Below are 17,962 nucleotides of genomic sequence, written 5' to 3'. Positions count from 1 at the left end.
ACTTCCCACAGCTCATCTCGCAATACGGAAACATCTCTCGGCTTTCGGTGATCACCCAATTTGAATTGGAATTCCCTTTCAAAATGCGCATTCCAAGGCAGACACAACAAATTTTCAGGGGAGCGGGGAAAAATCAAGGCATAATTCGAAAATCGTGTAACAATTGATAAGAATCTACAACAATGTGACAATGTGTAAATGTCCAGCCTGACCTCAATCTGTTACGGATAACAATAAATTATATCTGGCGGTCGCCCAGACGCCACAAAGTCGCGTGCAAAATGCGTGGGCGATTTATCGAAAATATATTTCCATCACAAAAAAAATAAAAAACTATAGTGTAGGGTCTTCTGCTTTTGTTGTAAATTTGGGAAAATATTTGATAGATGTCCGGGCTGATGTTGACACCGAATAAATCATAAATAGAGATCTCATATTAATTTATGCAAAGTACCCGAGATGTATGGCGTGTCTGAAATTAATTAACCAGCGTTTTCTGTGTCGCAGCAGCCAGTCAACCTGCAAAGCTAAAGCTGCTCTGGCGCCGTGTTTCTGCGATCGCGCCTCTAAGCGAAAATTGGTAAAAAAAATAATCAAAAATAAAATCTACAAGAAAAAAAAGGTCGGAAAGCGCGAAACGCGCCACGCCAACGCCTTATATATATTTCCAGCCAAAAAGCCGTCGGCAAAGCGTCGCTAATGAAATTTTATTATACTCTCGCGGCAATAATTTATAAATTTGTTTAACAAAAAATAAATTTGTTAAGCAATAAATTTAAATACGCAAAGCACTTGCCACTTTTGTAAAGCGCGATCAGTGATCTGTCTGCGAGGCTATCGAGATGCTCTCGCCTGGCTTTAAACTGTGGAATTGATAATAGAATCTTGGGTTTATTATGAGGGCAGTTGTATTATTAAAATTTGAATATTATTTGTATTTTTAAATAATTAAAATGTGGTAGAAGCCTTTGTTGAACATAATTTTTTTGTGAGGTTTTAAGAGAGTGTTTACCTTTGGAAAGAATTTTTTAAACTTTGGAATAAATGTTATTATTCAAAATAATATTTATTTTAAAATTCATTTATCTAGTTAAAACATTTTCCTAGGGCTTAAGATGGGTCATTTGAATTAATAATTAAAAATTAGAATAATATAATAAATAGGTTAAAACCGGTTTTAAAAGATATTAAAAACATTTCCTTATTTATTTCCGATTTCCTGTTACTTCAAGGACTTAAATCAAATTAAATAAATAATTTAATGTACCCAGTACTTGGTACCTCAAAGAGATTTTCCTAAGAACACATTTTATATATATACATAAATCTATCAAGAAACTATATTCATGTGCTATTGTTCAGTTAACTAGTTTCTTTTTTTCTGAGAAACCTTAAATATTAAGTAGAGTCCCGCCCCGTTTTGTTCGTCATTTAAATGTTACACCTTCCCTGGGTGGATCAGCAGGTTTTTATATTTAGTCAGTCAGTTGGGGAGTGGGAAATATCAAAAACCCAAACAAATAAAAATCGAAATTTGCATTAGAATACGTCTCTCGGTTTTGGCGTCAAAATAACTCAAAAAGCCAAATAGCTCACTGGTTTTGAGTTGAATTTATTACCCAAGTGCAAGAACAATGTCGGCCAGGAATGTTGCTATACTATACTATATACATATGTATATGTATGTACGACAGACTATATTTGTATACATTTATTACTTTCTTGCTTAAATATCAACAAAATATAGCTTGGCTTGGCGCCTTCCTAAAAAAATTTCATTTGAATTTTGTGGTTAACTTTTTTGTTGTCATTGTTGAATGTTTATTAGCCAAATTAGCGTGTCAGGTGAAATTTAAGCAGATTTTAGTTGAGCATCGCCGGCTGGTCGACTGGCTGTTTATGGGAAAATGATTAGATCCGCTTAGAGCCTGGGTTATATCTGATAGAGATGGAGAGAAAGAGGCAGATGTTTTTATGCGTTTATTTTTATGACACTTATTCTAATGAAGAAACATTTTAAGCCTTGGCTTAAGTGACGGAAATGCCTCGGCAGTCTCTTCAGCTTTGGGAGACATTCATATTCATGTTGATTTTCTATTTTTCTCGTGGCCATTTTTCAAGTGCAGCTTACGTGGGGATTTAGCCAACTCTGTCGACAAGCGGCCATTATGGGAGATTAGTGTTTGCATCTTAATTTAATTGTTGCAAATTAAATATGAAAAAAATTAGCATAAAGATAAAGTTGCAGTTGAGGGATGAGAGAAGTTAGCTGGGTTTCCACAGAGATATGGTAAGAAATTTGAGAAAATTTAAAGATTTTAATTGATTGTAATTATTTTCCGTTCATCTGATAAAATAATATGGGACAAATTTCACACTAGAATTCATATTTTAGATCTAAAATCTTTAATTACTTAACTATTTAAATATGACAAACTATATGATATTTTTAAATGTTAGCTTAATTTTTTAATAAGGATATTCTTATAATTTAGAAAAATGTCTAAGGTCCAGTTGATCGGCTCCAAAAAATAAATGAATTTCTTACTTATAAATTTACATAAATTCGTATTTAAGGAGTTATAAAGTATCTAAAAATATTTATCTAAAAATATAATATTTACGTATTATTTGCACATTTTTATTTTATTTCTCAATATTTTTTTAAAGGGATTTTCCCATGTTTTAAAATAACTCTAAAGTCGTCCAAGGCAACCTAGATGCCGATACATTTGTATATATGTATATACGTCAACACTTTGATCATAAAATCAGTTCCGATTTATGAGCATTGTAATCATTTAATAGCTTAACCACTAAATTCACAAAATTCCTTAATAATGATGACCGAAAAAGAAATATGTGCGACGATTATTAACAATTTGGCGCCATTTAAACGGCCGCGAACTCAACATTTTTTATAATGCAATAATTAAATCCCCCAAAAAAACAAATCTGTCTTATATATATCTATATATAACAACAACAATGTTGGAGACTTTTTTAATGACATCGTTAAAACGAATATCGAAAGGGAACCATGACGGCATCAGAGTTTTACGACTTCGCGCCTTAGAAGCAGCTCATTCTTTTTGGTTAATACCGGAGAGTTAAGATTCCGTTTGTTAAGATCTTTATATATATTATTTTTTGTGCATTTTATATACAATCGGATGGGTGGGAATCCGTACAAAAACCAGTTTCGGTTCATCTGTTTGCGGTTCTCGGGTTAAAATTAAAATCTGACGCGCACTCAATTAAGTTTATTGCATTGCAAATCATGTCCGTAACCCATTTTTATGACAGTCCGAAGGTGTCAAGATGATTTGTCAATGTTTGGGCCACGCCCACGCACATTCTTCCGCCCCATAGAGGTAGACACTCCCCACCACCACCTCCTCCTCCTCGTCCTCCTCGTCATCATCACTTGACCATCGTTAAAACGCCGGTAAACAGTTAGGCCAGGCATTCTCTCTCATTGGGCCAACTTGTTGCTGTTTACCGTGCCACTTGCACTGATGGAATTCTAACTGTGGCTCCCATCTCGTCTTTAAGTTAGGTTTCGACGACGAGAGTTCAATGGTACTTGGATAATACAGTGTAGATGCACTGAGAACAAATTAGTTTGGGATTGGTAGGTGAGTCTTGAAGTATTTATTATTTTTGAACTTTCATGAGTGCAGGGGATTATATTTAAATTTAATTTTTAATATTAAATGTCTTTTTTTTTAATATATATTAAATTATAAATATTAAATAATTTCCCATATTTTCCTTACAAACTATTTCCTCTGTACTCAAATCTTTTTTGACCAGTTTGATGACAGATCGCGGGTGTTGCCATTCCGCTTGGGCCTGGGCTGGGTTCGGTTTTGGTAATTAACCACACACTGACCTTCCTCATTGCAGTTGGCAGTCGCTTCGCGGTAGTTGGTAGTAGTCAGCAGTTGGCAATTGGCAATACTTGTGTTTTTGGCACCTTTTCCGCAGCCGGTAGGCCACTTAGTAAGTGGCTTGTGCAAACAATCATAACCGTTCAGCTCGTCAGTAGCTCATTGTGTTCTTAGATAAGTTTGAAGTTGTTCTTTTTTTGTCTATTTTTACCTTCAAAACTTTTATTTTTGTTGTCTTTCTTTGGGGGTATTTAACGCCATCGGTAAAAGTGGGTTAAAATCTTTAAACGTTTTTAGTGGTCTTTGTTTTTATTCCCAATGATTTCTTTCTAATTTTAAATGGATTTTAGGGATGTAGCTAAAGGGGAAAGTATACAACTAATGGGAAATATTTCATGGTTTAAATATTTTGTAATATTGTAAGATATAGTTGGGAAAAATTATTAGATAAATGAACAAGTGGGTCAAGTTCTAAGCCACAGAATACCTATGACTTTGTATGATATTTAAATATTTTTAATTCATAAAGAATAGACTAGGAATGATTCTGAAAGATACAAGTATCTTTAAGCTAAATTCCTAATATTATATATATATTTGTATCTTTTGCAATTATTAAACGATAATTCATATATTTATATCCAACAATTTGCCTTGTACTTAGCCAAAAAGTATTTCAAATATTTGCCAACACACCTGGATATATTTTTTTTGTTGCAGAAAAACTGTGCAACTTTAAGCGGCTTGTTTACGTGGCAGCCGCCACGTCACAGCCATAAAATATACACACAATATCATATGTATATGCAGGCGGCCAAGGCAAGGTGGAAGCCAAATTGAAACGGCAGTTAGCCGGGCTAGTTAGCCCGGCTGTCAATCCCTCATGGACTAAAGACTTAACTATTTGACAAATAGCCCAGGTGCCAGCGAAAAAATCTACATAAATTCTCACCTATTGCAACAAGCCGATCGGCAGGGAGCTGGGAAAAGTCTCGCAAGATATTTGTTTTCTGATTTTATTTTTGATGTTTTTCGGTGTTTTTTGAAAGTGCCAACTACTCGACATTTTTGCTTTCGAACTCCCAGAGAGACTTTCAAAAAACCCTAAAAGTTCGTGTCTCGCTGACCATCTTCTCTTTTGTTGGCCGCATAGGCTTGGGCTTTTAATGATTCTTTGCCCTTCCTTTTGAACACCTTTTTGTGTTCAACTTTTCATTTTCAATCAGGCCTGTCAAATTTGTCAAGCTCGACGAGTTTTCAAGTGGTAGAAGAAGAAGACGGTGGAAATGGTGGAAAAGCCGCGGTGAAAAATTACAAAAATGCATTCGAAGATGCGCGCTCCCTCTCCTCTAATCAATGGCATCTAATTAAATGGCGTTGATTGTTGTTGCCACTTTGACAAATTGTCGGCTGTTTATTTGTCGGCCCTTTGGCTTTTAATGCGTTTTTGATTGGGTCGAGTCAGCTTAGGGGGGTTTGGGTTTGGGCCATCTTCGATCTGAGCTCGGTAGGTGTGAGGCCTTTTGATTTATTCGCTTCCTAATCAGATAAAGTAAAAAGCTTTCAGTTTGAGTTATATGCTGCCTGGTTAACCGTTATCGAGTTGAGAGTGTTAAGAGCCATATTTTTGGTTTTAATTTTTTTTTTTTGATTTTGCCAAAACGGAAAGCCAGTTTAAGCGGCTTAGAAAGACAATATATGTGGTTAAATGGAGCAAAATAAGATTAGCTTTGGGTTTTGGTTTAGAAATGATGGAAGAGAGTTATTGATATTGGAATTGGAAAAGTAATAAATTCAGTTTCTTTGGGGTTAAGCATTAATCTTATTTATTTAGATATTTTTTATATATAAATCTGAGTTGTGAATATCTTTTTAGAGGCTTTCAGAAGTTGTTTTCTTCCATTTTCAATTTGTTTGATAATTGTTTCTGTGGAGAACTTAAAAAGAATAAAAATTTCTAAAATATTTTAACATGTTTAAAAAATAATTTCTTAAGCTTCTAAAAGCTTTCATTTAATTTTTAACTCACAATAAAATATATTTTTTCACATATTTCCACAAGCAAAACTCCCTCAAAATTCAACAAGCTTAGAAACCACAATTTAAGCCAAACTTAAATATTTTCTAATGCATTCTCAAACAATTTATAAGCTAATCAAGTAGTTATGATTATGAATTGGTGTGATCAGCGCTCAAGCATACTATATATACCATAAAGCTCAATCTGGGAAACTAAGTCCCAGAGCCGCCCGGTTGAGGTGTCAATATTCCGTTCTCTTGACGCCCTCAAACAAAAAACCGAGAAAAAAATCTATACAAAAAAATTAAAAAACAAAACTTGTCTCCGGTCACAGGTTCGATTTGAATCCAATAGATCGATAATGTTTTGTTGTTTGCCGCCTGAGAACCGAGAGCCGAGAACTTGATTGGCCCGATCAATTTGATGATGCCTATGATGACTTCATGGCAGCCAGTCAATCAGCGGGGACTATAGTCTCATTTGAATAACCAAAGAATATTTTTAAATAATTTCCCATGCGCCAATATTATTATTTACCAAAAATTTTATGATTTTTCTAATAAAAAGAAAACGCCGCAGGCAGGAGCATCGCCTGGGAAAATGTCAAAATGTTTTGTCAGTGGTGCTACGTAGGAATTTGCTGAATATTTTCCCCCTAAAAACATAAAGCTTGAAAATTATGTTTTGCCATAAATTATTTTTGGGGAAAATGCACGAAATTAGCATAAAACCCTTGACTCACCCACGACCGACTGCTGAGCGGTCTTTGGAGTTGCTGTTGATGTTGATGTTTTCCCGCGATCCAGTTAGAAAGTAGTAAAAGTTCGTTAACCAGAATCTTTAGCCGGAGTTGAAGTAAAAATGTAAATTTCCCAAATGCATTTCTGTTGTGGCTGTCAATGGGTTAACCTCTGTGCATGTCGGACATGATTTTAAATGATTTGTAAGCGGTCGGTGATGGTGATCGGTGATCTAATGAGGTTTAATAGGTGATTTTGTTAGGGTTTAAGGGTATATATAACATATATAAATATAACGTATACTTTATATGTATCATTTATATATATTTTCTAACGTTAATAAATCATTGACAAATTAGCTTATTTAATCAACAATATTATTAAATAATTACATTATTAAATATAAATATATTTAATAAATATTATTATTTTGTTGATTAAATATATTTATGCAATTTTCTTAGTCGTTTTTGATCAATTTTCTTATAAACTTGTTTTACAATTTCATAAAAATATATTTATGTATATATTTACTATTCAAAACGTTGCTAAAATATATTCTCATATTTTTTTGTTGCATCTCTGGTATAGTGACATCTTTAAAAGTCTTGGTAAAAAATACCACCCAGGACCTGGCCCAACCCGAAACTGAAACCCAGCAAAAAAAAAAAACCCTTATCCCTTATCAGCGTGGCCAATTACAAGTAAAAAAGTAAAGTGCCAGATAAAACACTTCTACCTTTAGATAAACACACACGCACAACACCCCAGTTAGAGCCGGAAAACTGTTGCAAAAAATCTACGAAAAATAAAGAGAAAAGAGCTGGGACAAAGGCAAACCGACAGCGACAGCGATAACAGGAACAGGAACGGGCCAGGTAGGAGACTTCTGGCCCAGAGTCTCGACCCAAATGTCCAACGAATTGACAATTTATGTGACACGGGCCCGTGCATAATTGCGGCCTTTTTGGCATTTTGCAACTGCTGCCGGCAGCGAACAGGACCAGGTAACAAGGGTAATAGGTATGTAATTTTTCCTGGTAAAACTTAATTTCATTGATGTCCTTGCCGATCGTGCCTCGTCGTCGTGTGCCTCCTCCAGAGGTCGGTCGAATATCAAAGGATAAAACCATATAGTTTTCGAGTGATTTATATGTCCATTGATAGACAGAGAATCGGAGTTTTATAGACTACCAGCAATTAACAGCTGCCTGGCACTTCCGTTTCGGGATATAGATTGGACTTTAGAGTGATCTATGGCTATAATTACGACTCTTTCGGCTCTAGCGCCAAGGTCTTTCGCTTGATTGATTTGTAAACTCCATTGTAGAGGGATGTGCCGCCATAAAGACATAATCCCCGATCGGAAGAGACCTCTCAGGCCTCGAGTATTATTGCCGCTGGACACTAAACTTCAGAATTCTATATGGCTAAGCTCTTAGTACAACGATAAGACAGCAATTAGCCATTGAAAGCAGTTTTAACTGGTTTTCTACGCCGCTATTTATCTATAAAAAGTTCGATTCCACGAATGCCCCCATAAAAGAAGTCCCACAACCTCTGATCTTTTGGTGGCTTCCTTAGTCACCTGAATTGATTAGTGATAATTGTACTATTTATAGTCTGCAAATTCCGGGAAAGACATTTATGATTAGGGAACCTGGAAGTTCTTCAAACGAACTTACATAAGTACTTAAACTTGAACTTGAATTTGAACTTGGCGCAGTTTTACAAGTGCATTCAAACAATTTGTATTTGTGAAAGGGATTTCCCAGTCTTGAAAATTTAACTACGTCGTTTTAATTGAAATAAAATGCAGGTGCGACGAATTGTTTAGTTTGCTTTTAAGTGCAATTTGTATCTGTGATATTAGGTTTAAGTTAAGGTTTGAGTTTCTATAATAAAAATAATCTCATTTTAATTAAAAACTTTCACAAATAAATCAATTTAATCATTTTAAAGACAGATAATAACTTTGACTTAAAGGAAATCCCCAAAATCAAATCTGCTTTCGATAACCATTTGGTGGTCACTTCCTATTTTCGCACCTGACCCAAAAACTACCTCCCCAAAAGTGAGTTATTTATGGTCTACTATAATATTCCAAGCGAAAGTGCCGCGTAACGTTGACGAAACGCATTTGCCAAAATACATATCTGGATATGCGATAACTTGGCCTTGACCTAGCACCACAATTTCCAATCTATATGGAGACTACAGAGGAGTGACCACGGCAACAGGAGAGTGCCGTGGCCCATCGATACGATTTGATGGCTAAGGCTAAAGGTATTTACGATTCCCAGACGATAAACCAGAAAGCCAAATAAAAAGAAAGAGGTGGCCTGCAGAGGAGGCCTGTTGTGGGCCAATAAATTGGCCAAGTTCTTGGTTTGCGTAACGAGCCCCCCGCCTCAGCACTCCTAAGAATTTATTTTAGCCCAATTGCGACTTAATGACCGGTCGTTGAGAGTGATGTCACCCCTTCGGCTCCTGATAAACCCAATTAGCCGTTTGAATTTCTTTTTTTCGAATGGTTTAGCGCCGTCTGTAGTGGAAAAATTACTAGATTCTTCTCTTTAGTAGCTAAGAATGCCCCCAAATAATAACCACAATGGAAAAATTGACCAAAAAGCGATTGCCCAAGGTTTCTTAGGTGACGGAATCGAATCAAATTTGGACGATTGACCACTCGAGTGTATAGAAAGTACATGACGCCATGCTTAGCGATTACTTTCGAGAGATCCATAAACTAAGGGATTTTCAATTTTCGATATTTTTGGTTTCTATAATAAATATCGCGTGACTCGTACGACGAAAACGTGATCGATCGAAAGCCCACGATAAACTCTATTGGGTATATAAAAAGACTGCAATAAAAATTGAGGCAAGACATCCATAAAAAGTCTTGGCTAAAATTGTAAACAAAAACAAATATAAAACGTAAGATTAGGGAGTTTTTACATAGCTTATCGAAGGTTTATTGAAAGGTATAAATAAGACTATAAATGGATAAAGCTAAAAATTGTCAACAAATATGATCATAAATAATCAAGGTAAAATTTTGAAATTTTCAAGGATTTGTTTTGCATTTTTCGAAAGGGTATTTCCCTTCCTGGTTTTCAGTTAAAAATATTTTTATGGCTTAAAAACTCTTCAAGTGTCCGATAAATATTTATTTATAAAAAACAGGCACACCTGTTTTTTATCTTTTATTTTTGTCTTTTTGGGGTTTATTTCCTCTTCCTAAGACCCCTGCCTGTAATACCCTGTTGACAACCTCGAGACCGCCCTAAGATCACAGAGGCTTTCCCTCTCACCCGATATATACAGTGCTTAGTAAAGATATAGTTCCATATATAGTAGTAGCCCCAGTATCTTGGGCACTTCGATATATGTAAACCCGGTGAGAAGGTTTACAAGTTGTTTACGCTCCGCGAAAAGGGGCTTAAATGTGGGAACGATTGTTGGCTCTTAATGCCGCCTTGGTCTAGAGGAGTAAATGCCACAAACGAGCCGCTCTTGACCAATTGCACCACCAGATACAGATACAGATACGAGGGGGGAGCTTTGTAGTAGGTCACGGTTGTAGTAGTCCAACTTCTGGTTATCGCCCGCCGATAATTGGTTGTGCCAAGTGCGAAATAAAAAATATATAAAATATCGAAGCAGGTTTCGGGTTCTTCTCGCTGCGACCCGATAACCGAATCGAAAAGTGTAAACATCCGCACTCGACGCGTGATCACTGATCACAGATCACATTTGGCCGGTGATAGTGGGGCCTGAAATTTCCCCGCACCAACATTCCGTACAATCTCCCGATAAGCCACCGAAATATACCATATATATATATATTTGTATATATCTTTCCATCTGAAAGGAAATGCCTTAAAGGTACCAATATTGCTGGCCATTTGACTGATTAGGCCGCCGCCGTTAACTTTGGCAACTCTTTGGCATATTTGTAATGTGATTTCATGAGCCAACTTTCCTTTTCCCAGAATGTCCTTATCGTTGAGGAATTTATTGATAGCAGGGCTGAGACATAAATTCGATTTATAGGGAATTCCAGATGCGTAAGAAAAGAGGAAGTGCCATAAATTCCAGAGGTATCGCGTCCTAAAGCTTAGAGGTAGTTCCTGGTAGGCAATATATTTAAATTAAGATGTAAATAATTTATTTATTTTATTTTATAACACAATTTTAAGCTTAAATATTTGGCTTTCCCCTTAAATATAAGTAATTTCTCATCAATAACTTACTTCCCGCCATAATCAGTGATTCAATTTCCTTTTCAACACTCAAAATTAATAAGTATTTCCTTCCTTCAATTATAAAATCTATTTCTGGCCAAGTTTCCGGTAAGATTATGTGCCCCAATTTTCGCTTACCTCCAACGGCACAATCTTTACGATCGTTTCCTCTGGGATTTTCGTAATTATTTGCTTAAAAAGTACATTTTTTTAAGTGTGATTCAAATTTAATAGCTTGATAAATTTGCCATTAAAGTGATTATTTTTTTAAGTGTAAATTAAATTTAATAGCTTGATAAACTGCAAATTTCCTTCTTAAAAATGTTGAAAAAATTCCTTGGCTCATGGACATTTTCCTTCCGTTCCATTGGTCACATTTTACACTTTTAAAATCCAAACTCAAGTCCCTAATGAGGCAGAAATGCAAAAAAATATTTGACACAAAAGGCAGGACGGAAGGGAAAAACGCCGAGTCACGGGACAAATCCTGTTCCAGAAAATCGCCGGCGGCTGCCAAAGAAAGGTGAAAGGTGAGGGGTTGACTTGTAGCCAGACATCGACAGGACATTTGTGGCCTTTCTCTCTCGTCCTTTCTGTTGCGTCATGTTAAATAAAAGCCCGCCGAAACAGGACATTGGACATGGACCTGGGACATGGCTTCCGGTTAACGTCAACAAAGGATCTTTTGCCCCGCAGCAGTTGCGGTTTTTCAATTGCGTAGACAGGAACTCAACCCTGACCGCAACGCGCGCTTTGGAAATGAATACACAACACACAGGGAGCAGGAGGAGGAGAAGGAGGAGTTGCCCCCGGGGCCAGTTGCAGTCCTCGGAATGCGGCTATATCTCAGAAAATATATATAATCCAACCAAACCCCGGCAGTGAGGAAGTCGCTTGCTTGGCCTTCCTGTCCAGCCGAGTGACACCAATATTTAGAAGAAGTCAACGACAACTTGATGTCTGAGTTTATTACAGTGGAACTTGGCTAAGAGGGAGATGCTCTTTTGACGTGGAAGGTACGTTTATTTAGTGGGTTTTTTAATTGTTTTTTATATTTTATTTAATAAAGAAAATTATTAAAATAGGGAGATGATATTCTGATATGATAGGTATTGTTTTGTATTAGGTTTCTTAATTATTTTCTTATATTTTCTATTATGAATAAAATTAAAATATTTTTTTAAGGTTCTAATTAATATTTCCTTTAATTAATTATAAATTTCTGAAGCATATTTGGTACTTTAACCCGTATTGATGACGCTGCAATGTCAGTTACGTTCGCATTCCGCACCCAAGAGAGGGGCCAAAGTTTGGACTGTCCTAAATTAACATCTGTGTGCTAATTGCCTGCTCAAATAGTTGACTCGTTTCATTAGCTCTTTGGGCTTCGAGTTGAGCTGAGTTTTTTTGGACGGACATCGGTTCTGCCAAGGGCTCCCACCTGACGTTGGTATTTTATTTTTCTTTTAATTGCCGCACCTGCATCGCGTGTCCATAAACAAAAACAAAAGGCCACAAGAGCAAATAAGTGTCAGGCCCATTGTCAGATGTGTGTCAATGATATAGTATATATATTAGTACGAGTACGAGGCAAATGGACTATAGCCTTGGACGCATTTATCCTTAAATTCAGAGTAGTAACCTCCACATGCAATCGTGCAATTCCAGGAAGGATTCAATCGGGCACAGGTCCCCAAATATCAATTAAGGCAATGCATTGCAATGTAGGGGAGCATAATAAATGAAATATTCATTAAATTTGGAGACAGAACGAACTAGATTTTGGGTAATTTCAGTAGGTCTTAAAGGTCAGGGTTCTTTAATAAATATTTAAAAAATATTCTATTAAGCTATTTACGATTATGATTAAGCCTAGAATAGTTTCAAAGATATAATCCCATCAAAATTCCCTATAAAAAGAATTATTTTTACATGATTATATGGCTAGTCAATCCCCCCTTAACCTCCAATCAATGACAATTATATAGCCAAACCGATTATTCACATATCACTCCCCCTTCCTGAACCCCTCTGACCCCCCACTCAATATCTAATTTGAAACGTTTTGTGAAAAAAATCTGCATAAATTAGTTGGGTAAATAATTTTGCAGTTGATGATGCGCCGCAGCAATTTGAAATAAATTAAGTCGGGTCTCTGTAGTGAGCTGGTGGAGTTTTTTCAGGGGGATATATAGCCTCTATCAAGTGACGCTAATGGCCACAACAAACAAACCAAACGATGCAACTTGATGGCCACTGATGATAGTCGATAGTTGCAGGGCCAAAGCCACCGAGTGGCGGCAGCAACAAATTGATCAATTCATAAATAATGAAAACGTTTAGACGAAGAAAGTGTTGACGTGGGGGGTTAGAGGGTGAGGAAGGGGAAGGGGTAAAGGGGGTTTGGGGTGGTTTCAGGGGGTTCCGGGAGTCGTACAGGGGGGCCTGATGTGTAACCAGCAACGCGTTCACAACTCCACTAACGTCAATTTTAATCGTTGCTGATAGGCAGACCAGTTGCACTGAGGGAAATTGGGGTCTAGGAAATGGAATACTTTGTCTGCTTTGAACTTATTATACCCTTGCAGGGTACTATAATTTCAGTCAGAAGTTTGCAACGCAGTGAAGGAGACGTTTCCGACCCTATAAAGTATATATATTCTTGATCAGCATAAACATGCAAATCTTTCTAGACATGTCCGGGAGAAATCGATTTTTTGGCCATTTTTGCGAAATTTTATAAGGGGTTACATCATTAAAATTTTTGATTTCGATAAAAAATTGAATTTTCAAAATTTTTAAATGAAGTATGCAGATTTATTAACTGTAGAAAATCTTGCACAGAACAGTTTTCCGATTTGAAATTAATGCTATTTTGGCCGAGTTATTATATTTTTAATTTAAAAAAAAATCAAGAAGTTTTTTAATATAAAAAATCAGATTTTATAATACAAAATAATATTTTTCTAAGTCAAGGAATCATTTCCGACCCCATAAACCATATATATTCTTGATCAGCATTAACATGCGAATCTTTCTAGACATGTCCGGAAGAAATCGATTTTTTGGCCATTTTTGCGAAATTTGATAAGGGGTTACATCATTAAAATGAGCAAAAATGGCCTAAAAATTTTGATTTCTTAAAATTTTAAATTTAGTATGCAGTTTGTTTAAATTAATAAAAACTAACACAAAACTGCTTTCCGAATCGAAATTAATGCATTTTTGGCTTAGTTATGATATATTTTAATTGTTACCTGCAAGGGTATACAAACTTTGGCTGGCCAAAGTTAGTTTTTCTTTCTTGTTATTTTGGTAAATTTCTGAAGAATTTAGCTAGAAATTATTTAAATTTTTAGAGAACTAGGTTTAAGGGTTTTAATTTTGACAAAATCTAGAATAATGTAGTTCCTAAATCTTCTAAGTTAATACATATATATTTCCTAAATAAATTTTATTATTTTCTAAATATTATTATCTTACTATTTACTAACCAAATATATAATTTTTTTTAAATTAATTATCTATCTAATATCTATCTAAAATAATCTTTTAGCTTATATTTACATTATTTTCCAATTTAATACTAGTAAAAAAGTTTTTTTAATTTCTCTCAGTGCACCGCACGATTGGTCAACTGTTGCGGGACTTGATCGAGATCTGGATCCCAGACCCCCCCGATGTAGATCGCGACACATGAAGTGAAGAGTTTTGCACTTGCGTTGGCGATTGTCACGATCGATGATGGCAAAGCCAATGGCGATGGCGACGCCGTTCCTGTCCCTGCCGCCAGAAATAAATATTCAAATAAGAAATCAAGTTGCCGTTCCCCCTTACCCTGACAAAACCAATACTGCCACCATCGATGATGATGGCCACTTGCATCCGCAATCGGTTGAGGTTGAGGCCGGGGCTGAGGTTGCCCTGTTGATGTTGCTCTGCTGGGACATTGTCGCCGCTGTCAGCGTTTGTCAAATGAATGCACCGCAGAAGCCAATGGACAGCGGCTTCATGGGTGGGCTGGGACTTGGACTTGGACTCGGACTTGGAGTCCGACTACAACTCCAACTGGTGGCGTTGACAGACTCCCCCTCTCTGGCTCGATAACGACCATGAAGCGACCGGATAAGGCGTTTTCTGCATTACTTTGTTCATTGGAATTTTTTCTGATGCCACAACTCCTGCTCCTGCTACTCCAGCTGCTGCTGCTGGTAGAAATTAGAAAAACGCCCATGAAATGGAATTCTTTGGACGGCTTTGGCACAGCATGTGGCCATCTAGCGAGCCGGTGGCTTCCAATTTAAAACATTTTAACCGATTTGGCGCCTAATTTGGTGCAAAATTTGATTTGCAAGGCGGCATTGCTCGCCTTTTAGAAAGTAATTGTCGCGTGGGTGTTTTTTCTTTCTCCACTGCAACCGAATGTGGCTTGAATAAATGGTCATTTGATTGGCGAACCTGTTTGGGCAGCACTGGGAGAAATTTTCAGACAAATAGAAACGAAATTGATTGAAATAAATGTGGAAATATAAAAAAAATTTCTTTGTATCACTTTTTGGGTAGAGGGTATCGTCTAGGAGTAGGCAGTACTTTTTGGGGAGCCGGTTATTCAATGGTTATTTAATGAACCTTTGGTACAACCAATATTTTTTAAAAATGTTCGCTGTTCCTAAATGAGGCCTAATTTAATAATGTTTGCTCACACTTAATAGTTTAATAATATATTTAATAATTTTTGTTAGGAAAATATATTGAACGCACAATTCCCGTAGCTGCTTAAAATGCTTAAAAAATCAAAATTAATTAAGATAAATTTTAATTATTACGTATATAAAAAATCGTTCCTAATCTAAATATTTTTTAAAACAAATCCACAAATATTTCCCTCAGTGCCCGCGCTACACATCCAACAGTCAAGTACTTCTTTTTGATTATTCCGCAAAATAGTTGAGTCCATATTTGAGCATGTCATGGCTTTCTTTGAGGAGGCCAACAGCGAAATGCCTAAGTGGGTCATCATGATTCCGCAGACCTAGTGCGTCGCACTAACGATCCTTCAGGGAGGAAGAGGCTGGCTAAATCAAGTGCGTGCCCGCCATAAATCAAATCCCGGGCAAAGGATATCGTCCTCTGCCTCCTCCTCCTCATCCTGATTGAGGGCCCTGCAAGATCCCTGCCGATGTCCGACTACTAATAAGTAAAATGAAAAATGCGCCACGCCTCCGGGCCACTTAATTGTTGGCAAACAAAATGAATGCATAATTAGTTTGCTCCCCAAAGATGGCCCTGGCATGAGGTTAGTTATTTATTGTGGGCCCAGACCCGTTCCCAGTCTTGTCTTCCCTTTACTCTATATATGTATATTTTTGTATGCATATTATGAATATCGCTGGCCGGAGTTAAATGCATTTTTAATAATTTCATTAGGGCCACGTCGGTCGTCGGTCAGTTGATATGCCATAATTTTAATGATCGCTTTATAGAGACATTGGAAAAAAGACTGCGACTGAGAACCCTAGATACTTTCCCATCCGATAAGAGCGTGGAAAATTTATTCGTTCGTTTGGCAGTGCCGTTTACCGTTGGATCTATCTCTCTCGCCAGGTTTTTCTTTCATTCCGGCAAAGGTTTTTTTGATAGCTTAATTGGAATTTATACTATCATCGCTTTGATCAATGTGTCTGGTGGATTCTTCTCTTTTCTCTCTGGGTTGAATGATAGAAATCTGGGCTGAGACCAGAACTTGAACCGCATAAATAACTTTGAATAATTTATGCAGCTTAAATAAGCTGAGCTTTTTCATTTTGTTGGGAGGGAAAAGTGTTTGAAACTATGATCTTTGTTAAGGAAAATATTCTAGAAATTTAAGAATGGCATAAAGAATTTATTTATTATTATTAAAATTAAGTTTTTAAGATACTTTGTTCACCAGAAAGTAATTTCTTAACAAGTTCCCTTAACAACAAATATATTTTTATTTTATTAGCCAAACTATTTCCTTTAAAGATACAATATCTTATTCTCAAGTCCCCACCATAATTGTAAACTATGAAAACCATTCCAAAAACATATAGTGGCTATTAGCAGCTTCTAATATTCCTAATGACTTGACAACTTCTGGCGGGGTCTTGCTCCTGGTAAACCTTCCTTCCTCCAACGATTACCATCTATATCAAGTTGGACAGGGTGAGGAGGAGTTGGCCCTTATCGTCGGCATCGCATTTCTTAGAGATCCTTGGCCAGCGATAAGCAAACTCTGGAAATCAATTTTGCTGCGTTGTTGTACTTAATTAAAAACTAAAGGGAACAGAAGGGAGCAGGCCTCGAAGGAAAAGAATTCCTTTGCATATGGGTTCCTTTTGTGGCTGAAAACTTAATTTGCCAGATGCCTTGAGTCCACGACGATAAGCGAGCTCAATTAGCAGCCAAAGGCACCTGTTGGATCCCATTCCTACCACACAAAAAGAAAATAAGAAGGCACTCCTCTACCTGTTTGGCCTGGGAATTCCTTAACTAATTTCCCTCTATTTCTCTATATATTTGCCGCCTCTGATAAATCAAAATTCCTTGGCCAGAGAACTGTGTGGGGTCCAGCCAATCAATGAAATTCGTTTCTTTCTTCCCTTTGTTTTTCTTTTTTCTCTTTTTATTTTTTATTGTTAGTTTTTTAGTTTCCCTTTTGTGAAGGACTCATTTGGCTTGGCTATTAATCACCTTTTGGCTCTATATATTATTTAGTTTTATTTATTTCGTGACTTGTTTGTTGGCTGTAAATCAAAACACTAACCCATATCATAATTTCAATTGTTGCCCAGGGCGATGGGAAAATCCATTGCGGGTAAAACCAATAGGGAAAAGCCCAGGGAAAACCCTAGGAAATTATTGTTGTGGCTAAACTAATAAGTCTCTGAACACACAAGTTCCAATTATTCTTAGAAGAAGGAGGTTCAACGTTTAGGTTTTATGAATGTTTGAAAACATGTCTGTGTGAATAATTTATAACAATTGTTTAGGGTTTGATTTATGAAGATAAATCTTAAAATATTGTTTTTAGAGGAT

At 36.5% G+C, this 17,962-nt stretch overlaps 1 long non-coding RNA gene across 2 annotated transcripts; it reads left to right on the top strand.

Annotated features, from left to right (window-relative positions):
• The first annotated feature begins 11,344 nt into the window (after positions 1-11,344).
• On the top strand, positions 11,345-14,843 carry LOC138928141 (uncharacterized). 2 transcript variants are annotated; one of them, XR_011444616.1, is made up of 3 exons: positions 11,345-11,433; positions 11,521-11,919; positions 14,521-14,843. It is a non-coding gene; the product is annotated as an uncharacterized lncRNA (long non-coding RNA). The 2 variants fall into 2 exon arrangements; XR_011444617.1 differs by having other exon boundaries at positions 11,358-11,433; positions 11,534-11,919.
• The last annotated feature ends 3,119 nt before the right edge of the window (positions 14,844-17,962 follow it).

Source organism: Drosophila kikkawai, chromosome 2R (genome assembly GCF_030179895.1).
Source record: "Drosophila kikkawai strain 14028-0561.14 chromosome 2R, DkikHiC1v2, whole genome shotgun sequence".
Lineage (NCBI taxonomy): Eukaryota > Metazoa > Arthropoda > Insecta > Diptera > Drosophilidae > Drosophila > Drosophila kikkawai.
Note: the sequence above shows the minus strand (reverse complement) of the source record. Positions and strands in the feature narration are given on the sequence as shown.